Raw genomic sequence first — 8,638 nt, 5'->3', positions numbered from 1 at the left:
TACTCGGATTCTTCGGCTTTTCTCACATGCTTCAATCGGTCTCTTGAGTGGCCAGTGCCTGCTTCCCTAGTCGACGTATTTGTTTTTAGTGCTTTTGAGGCTACCATTTCATTCTTCATTCGAAGGTGATCGAGCTCGGACTTGCATATTCTTTCATCTTATTGAGCAGCTCTTGTACACTCCCTATCCTCTTTCTTGTAAGCTTTTCTGCCAGAAGTCCTCCTCTGATGCCCTGTATGGCGGCATCGATGATTGTGCCTTCGCTCAGCCCTTTGGCCTGACAGCGGATGTGTACGAAGCGACGCATATAGCTCTGTAATGTCTCTGTTGGCTGCGGCTTCAGTGCGAAGAGGTCGCTTGCGGTAATCTTGTCTGCCCGATTTCCTTGGAAATTGCTGTATAGGGCGTTGCGCAGTTGCTCTCATGAATAAATGGATCCTGGAGGCAACGTGGAGTACCACGACCTTGCTATCCCTTTTACAGCCAATACAAAGGCCTTCGCTAGTGTTGCTTCTCTAGCATATTCGACTGCCGCCTAGAAACCCATTACAAATTCTCTTGGATCTGACTCTCCGTCGAACATTACTACTCTAGGCATCTTGAAGCCCGAAGGCCACGGCTGGTTCTGCAAGCCAATGGAGAGCGGAGACTTTGGATCGCCTGTGCATGATTGTCGCCAAAGGTCCTGCGCTAGTCGTGTTGTGATTTCTGACGGCGTCACGTGGTGAGTTGTTTCCTCTGTGCGATGCAGCATATCAATCTCTTCTTGCATTTTCTCCAGTGTTTTCCTAACTTCCTCCACTTGCTTGCGATATTCCGTAGCTTTTCGACTTGCCGCCACGCTATCTAACATGCGCTTTTTCTGTGCAATCTGCCTCTCCAGTTCTTCAGCTTCCAGCCTGGCTATTCTTTCCTCCTGTGTCTCGTCTTTGTCTTCGTATTCTGTGAAGTCATCCAGGTCTTCCCACTTTTCATCTTGCGCCTTGCCTCGCTCTTCTGCCGAAGCCTTGAAGCGGGCTCGATCGTTAGTTTCTATGACCCGCACTGCTGCTGTGTTTTCCTGGACGGCTGCTCCATTCCTATCTCCATTGTCTCCTGGGGGCGCGACATCAACACTGTAGTGTTGTTCACGCTCACTGAAAGCTCCTCCAGCCGAAGAGTTGCTTGAGCCTGGTACCGCCGAAGGGGGCCTTTCGGCCGAAGCTCCGGCTGCAGCCGAAGGCTCCGGCAATGTCTCCGATGTACCAAGTGGCTTCATCTTCTTTTTTGGTGGCATAGCTTTGGTCCGTTCGATCCCCACGGACAGCGCCAACTGTTGGAACCGCTAACCCCAACCAAAGAAGGCCTTCGTTCTAGGGGAAAATTGAAGGCTCCAGGGTGTGACACGTGTTATGAGTAAATAATCTTGATTTCTCTCCACTTCAGGTATAGTGTGGCCCTATTTATAGCCTGTACCCAACTACCTAACGCTAGGATTTACGGTTTAACCCTTTTAACTGCCACATTCCCGGCATATTCGGGGGCATTATGGTACAATCAAGTATATTTGCATAATTACAACTGTGCCCTGGGCAGTTAAGTGGGCCACGAGGTCCATTTGTGGTCTTCGACCAGTCTCATGACTGTGCTGAGGGCTCCTCTCCAGCTTCCAACCGTAGGTTCACCACAATCTTCACTCCTGCCCTCCGGCGCTGTGGGTCGACCTTCGGCCTCCGGTGTAAGACATGCCAGTACCTTCGCCCGCTCTGGTGAGCGGAATCACCAGTCAACCTTCGGCTTCCGACCGAAGGCCTGCCGCAGCCTTCACCTACGCGGGCAGCAGGGGTTGTAGACCTACCATCGGGCTCCAACCAAAGGTCCGCCGTGGCCTTCGCCTGCACGGATGGGGGAGGTTGCAGGCCAACCTTCGGGCTTCGACCGAAGGTTTGCCATGGCCTTCGCCTGCATTTCCTGAAACGCCACTGCAACACCTATCAGTGTTCAGCCACCAGTAGACCTTGACTTGCCATACGAAGGGGGGCGAGAGATCATTCCCAACACACATGTTAGTCTCAAAATCACAACCTATAGGATATACTCCCCTAAATGTGTGCATACAAGTGTTGAAATACTTATGAGATATATGCACTTGTTATTGATAACAATGGGGATTTATCTTATAGATTGGATCTGCACATAAAAGATATCAATTGTAAAACTAGTGCCATAAAAGAAATCTACCACCAATAAACCATGTAAATTGCTTATGGATAAGAGAGAAATATAAGCAACCTACCATATGAGACTTACACTAGGTATTATAATAAATTGAAATAAGCACATGCAATACTAGACAAGGCAAATGAGCTAGAAGCAAAACAAAATGCATGAACAAGAATCTAGCTACACTTACCTCTTTTACATTTGGATGGGGACTTAGATATGTGATGATCATAATCTTCACCAATGCGCCCATCTTTTACACCTGGCTTCTTTGCTTGAATCTTCACTTCATCTTGTAAGCCAAGCCTCCAAATCCCTATAGCCACATTGGACTTCAAGTCTTCTTTGGAACTCAAACTGATTGAGGCCCCTTCATGTTGGTGATGACTTCGTTGGGTATCCAAATGGGTTGGTTCCACCTTCGATCCTTCTTACCAACCATGTTTGCAACCATCTTGCCATTTTCCTTTTTCTTGAGCATGTAGTGGTTGCTCTTTACTTGTTCTTGTAGTTGGGCTTGGTATAGAGGTTGGAGGTCTTGTTGGAGAGGTTTGTCATCTTATTCTTCTCCTTAGTCTCCTTCTTCACTTGCTTGTATCGGAAGGACTTGTGACCTTCTTGATGGCATTTGAAGCATGTCATGGTTGACTCCTTCTCAAGCTTCTTCACCATGGTAGTACGGTTATCTTGAGGAGGTTGGACACGTTCTTTGCCCTTTAATCTCGCCAAGTCCTCCTAGAGCTTCTCCACTTCTTGCTTGAGCTCATCATTTTCTTGTGCAATGAGATTGTTAGATGATTCTTAAAAAATATTCTCAATACAAATCTCATTGCAAAGGGGTGAGCTAGATAAAGCAATTAAATCATCACAAGAAGTGGAAGCATCTACCTTAGGATTGAAATTAAATAGAGAGGTAGATTGCTTCAAAGAGACCTTAATTTGAGATTCAATGCACTTAAATTTAGCCTTAAGCTCTTCATGCTCCTTGTTTTGCAAATTGAAATTGCACAATAATTGTTCATAATTAGAAATAAAGGTAGCATGAATGTCATTAAGTGCATTGAATTTCTTAAGCTCTTTTGATTATTTTTTAAGGGTCCTTTGTTGCTCATTGATCAAATAAAGGAGTTCATCATAGGAGAGAGAATCCTCATCGGATTCATCATCACTTACATCATTATCCATACCTTTGGCCATAAGGCACTTGTGAGATGGCTTGTAAGACGACTTGTGTGATGATAACCTTGAGGAAGAGCTTCTCTTGGAGGAGTGGATGGTGATGCTCTCATCACTTGAGCTTGAATCTTCATCATCACTCACCCATCTTCCTATGCTTGCAAATGCTTTGGCTCTTCCCCTTGCTTCCCTCTTGTTCTAGGTCTTCTTCTTCTCCTTCTTGATATGATCAACCATGGCATTGATCTTCTTCATGTTCTTCTCTAACTTTGAGTAGAGATTCGCCATCTTAGTATCAATTTCTTCATCACTTGATGTGCTTTGATCATCCTCTTCATAGCTCTCTTCATCTTGATCACCATCATCTTTGCTTGAGCTTGACTCTTGCTCTTGTCTCCCCATCCTTGCCTTCATGTGTTGGCATTGAGTTTGCTTGCTTGTGAGAGCAATGTTCTTGGTATCGGATGAGGAAGAAGCTTCCACCCTCATATTCATTGTCATCTCATGGGTGATGATCTTGCCGAGCACTTGACTTGGAGTCATCTTCTTGATGTCATTGTTGTCGTAGATGATGGAGACTATCAACTTGTACTTCGGAAGAAGAGCTTGAAGTATTCTTCTCACCACTTGATCATCTTCAATTGGCGTTAAACCTAACCCATTGATCTCATTAACAAGAATGTTCAAACGAGAATACATATCATTAGCACTTTCATGGGGTAGTTGCTTGATGCCATTGAGCTTAGTAACAAGCACATGATATTTCTCATTGCGCATATCCTTTGTGCCTTCATGTTTTTCAATGAGACTATTACAAATATCATGTGCATTGGTGAGAGAATAAACACGATTAAATGCATCAACACATATAGATGATAAAAGGATACTCTTTGCAAATGCATCTAATTGCCTCTCCTTGTTGGTGATGCGAGGTTTTATCCCTTCCTCGGTGACTCTCCAAACATCTAAGCCTCAAGCTTGTAAATAACAAGACATTAGATTTTTTCAACGCGGGAAATTTATGCCATCGAAAAGTGGAGCACTATGGGAATCCATCCCAACCCCGGACGTCACAACTCTAGGATTTTGAGTCTATTAAGAGCACGAGACTCTGATACCAATTGTAGGGATCGATGATGTCCTAAGAGGGGGGTGAATTAGGATACTTAAAACTATTTCAGCTCCAAAAACTACATAAGATAAACCTATATCAATTTCTATCTAAAATGTGCTCTAGATTTATCTAGTGTATCTACTCTACAGATCAAAGCGCTTGCAACCTATCTAAGAAGGTAAATTGCAAGTAAGTAAATACGGAAACATAAATAAGGTAAAGAGAAAACTCAGTACAAGGATTTTTTTCCCGTGGTATTGATGGCATGAATACCACCCTAGTCCATGTTAGAGCTCCACAAAGGATATGCTCCTGGTCAGCACCCGATCATGGCCTTTGAGCCACCAAGTCATAAAGACAAGTCCTCCACTCAGATTAGCCACCAAGCTACCAAGGCAAGGTCTCACCACTAGCCTCTCTTCTGGTTCCTCGGCGCCGTGATCGCTTCAGAGCTTGAGCCACAAAGGCAAGGGTCTGCGCGTCCCGGCACAATCTCCTTGCTGCCGCTCCACACCAAGTCGGAGGGTCAACAAGCTTACCGACGAGTCGCCAAGACTCCAAGGTGCCAGCGTACTAAGAGATACACTATTGGATCACTTCTTGATCCAATCTCTAGGCAGCAATCAACAAGCAACTCACTATTTAGGCCTATAACTACTAATTACTCACTAATCTTGTGCTTAATCACCTTGGATGATCACTTTAAGCACTTTGGTGGTTTGGATGTCTTCTCAGGTGTACATGAACTTCTCTAGACTCCAGTACACTCAAATGACTAAGTGGAGGGGTATTTATAGCCTCAAACCTGCCAACTAGCCGTTAACCCAATGGCTCTGAAAAATTGTTAACACCGGATGTTCCGATGAGAACAATAGTACTAATACCAGATCATCTGATGAGTACACTCTCACAAACTAGCCGTTGGAACCCCACTCAAGCCTCTGTAAACATTGGATACTCAGGTGTATACTCCATCTTCATCACCGGACTTTCTGGTGAGTATACCTTAGCCATCCGAACCAACATCTTCTCTGTGTAAATTGCTCTGGTGTATTCTCCTGTGCAAATCACATCATCACTGGACTATCTGGTGAGGTCACTGCATTCTCCCTTTTTTCAACAATACTCTGGTGCTTTCCTCCGGTGTGTTCAAATCAATCACCGGACTATCCAGTGGAGTCTTATGCTTCTTTGTCATCTTTGCATTGTTCATTGTTCGGTATATTGTCTAGTGTTGCCTTACTTTGTCACCAGACTATCCGGTGAGGCTTTCATGCCTATGTCCCCCTTTAACAGAGATGCTCCGGTGAGTGCAAATATCCTTAGCACCGGACCATCCGGTGTAGTCATTTCTCTTAGGACTTTTTCCAATTCAACCAAACTTTGTCCCAGCTTTGGTGGTTTCTATATGTATTGCATCCATGAGACCTACTAACATATATTCTTGACAAACATGTTAGTCCCAATGACTATGTTGTCATTAATCACTAAAATCACAATCATGACCTAATAGGACCATTTTCACTATAGCTCCGAGTAGCATGGTGCCTGAGTTTGGAGGAGCACAGGGAGGTGGTTCCCAAGAGTCTAACGACAATGCTGGGGGTGTCTCAAGAGCCACTTCCCGTAGATTTACTTCAGTGTGCTCGGACGGGGCTACGTGTGTGACCCTTAAGAGAAGAACGCCTTTGAGCATGAGGGCCTCTAGGTAGCCACCGTGATCATTGCCACTTTAACCTTGCAAGGTGCTCCTGCAACTCCCTAAACCTTATGAACTTGTTATGTAATAAGCTCCATACTCTTCTCAGTACTTATCATTGAGTAGGTTCGGGACTGCATAACTATCTTTTATTAATTCCGTCATGAGAACTTTCTTTGAATTATTGTCTCGTAGGGTTTTTATGTAGCAACCTAGTGCCTTTTGGTTGGGTGCATACCTCTGAGTAGCTGCCCAAGAAACATCCTCGATGACTTCCACCATGAATAGTTCGGAATAGGCAGTGTTATATCTCCAAGTGTTACAAGCTAGTTGGCCTATGTGTACTCATGTATGTACTAGCCTGTCATTGAGTCTCTTGTAGTTATGTTGTAAGGCCCCTTTTGAACAACAACTTGGAGGTAATCCTGACCAAGAAGCATAGCAAAGTCCATATTTTTTTAAGAGTATAATACTTTCCCTAGCCCTCGATTGTCCAATTGATATGCAAACGTATCAATCAGGTAGCCAAGAAGTTCTTACCTAAGGAGAGAAGTTTCGCTTCCCTAGCCCCCGACTATCTAATTGAAGAAGAACTTTTCAATCAGATAATTGAGAATTAGAGTGAAAAAAGAAATAAAACTCAAGTTTGACCATATTCGAGTGTACTCAGGATGCCGCAGTTTCATCAACCTGGCAGAGATCTACCAGAGCTAGGATTTGGGCCATTGAGTATTCAAGAGTAAGAACATAATCGATCTTAGAATAAAACATTCCTACTGTATTAATTTGTCCTAAATAAACCAAAATACATTTATTCCTTATGATCTACTTGCTAGTAGCTTGTACTAGAGCAGGGTGGCTATCCTAAATTCAAGCTTGGATCTGCCTTGCAACTTAGGCGCGTCAGGTTGAACTTTTGGGAGTGGCACTAACCTCTTTATCTTTATACTTAGAGGATTTGGAATCTTCCTCCACGGAACTGTACTCATGAAGGGGTAGTTGCCTTGCCAACTCGAGGGTTTTATGATCGCATTTAAGAGCCATATGCCTGTCACCTTGGATGTGGATGACTCCTTTCAGATTTGGCATCTTCACAGATTGGTAGGCGTAATGCACTATCACGACGAAGGTTGAAAGGGCTAGCCATCCTATGATTGCACTATATACTGTGTCAAAGTCGGCCACATCGAATTGGATTTTCTCCATTCAGAAATTCTTAGCATTCCAGAAGGTTACTAGGAGTGAGACTTTCTCAAGTGGTTTGGATAAAGTGCCTCGAATCACATTGTGGAATGCATACTTCACTGGTTCTACCTTGGATCTCAGTATCTACATGCTATCTAGAGCACTAATAAACAAAATATTAAGGGAACTCCCTTCATAAATTAAAATGTGGTTTACCTTATAGTTGATGATGGTGGGCTCGACCATTATTAGATAGCAGCCTAGGTTGTTGAAGGCTTTAGGACAATCGGCCATTTCAAAGGAGATCGCAATGTTCGCCCATAGGAGGGCCTTAGGCATTGCAGTAGAGATGGAAAGGATTTCCCGTTCTGCACTTTTGGCATATCAGTTGGACTCGTAACTGGCCCACCCTCCAAATATGTGGTTGACTTCGTGGGATCCACTTTGGAACGGGAAGTCATCTTTGTCACTCTTTGTCTGTTTGGAGCAAGAAGCCTTGTCTAAGCGCTGCCTCTTCTACTTCTGCTCCTCGAGCTACTTAAGCTGAGTTTGGCAGAACTCAGTGTCGTGGGTGTTGTGTTTCACTCATGAAATGTGCACCACTTCTTCTTTGAGCCCCCTCTCGATCATGACCTCTTTCCATTGTCAGGGGTCTTCTTGGAGGTGGTCATGACATTATGCTCCCCGATCTTCTTCTTCTTTTTGGCCTTGTCCAACTTCTTGCCAGACTTGAGCTTCTTAGCTGACTTGGAGCCTTTGGCCTCTTTGCCCAACTAAGGGTGCTTGTCCCCCCTGTTAATCGATTGGTTCCACGAGATAGCCTCGTCGACTGTTGCACTGTGGTCATCTAGTTCAAATAGTTCTCAGACGTCTTGGGGATGTCGCATCACCATATCTTTGATCAACCTCCTATCTCTTACGCCTTGTCCGAAGGCGCAAATAGTAGAGGGATCGGTAATTTCTAGAATGGTGTTCCTCACAATACTGAATCTTTGTATGAATTCCCAGAGAGACTCTTTGGATCCTTGGCGGAGGTGATGAAGGTCATCTTCCTTCCCTAGACATTTGTAAGTTACCTGGAAATTGGCCCAGAAGATGTCACAGAGTTACCCCCATGAGTCAATCAACTTGGGAGGCAAGTTGGTTAGCCATGGGCGTGCTGACCCTTCCAGAGCTATATGGAGGTAATTAGACATGACCTGTTCATCACCTCTAGTGGCCAGGATGGTTGTGGAGTAGACCAAGAGAAATTCCAGAGGGTT

This window comes from Phragmites australis, chromosome 22 (genome assembly GCF_958298935.1).
Source record: "Phragmites australis chromosome 22, lpPhrAust1.1, whole genome shotgun sequence".
NCBI lineage: Eukaryota > Viridiplantae > Streptophyta > Magnoliopsida > Poales > Poaceae > Phragmites > Phragmites australis.
The sequence above is the reverse complement of the archived record's forward strand: the minus strand, read 5'-3'. Positions refer to the sequence as shown.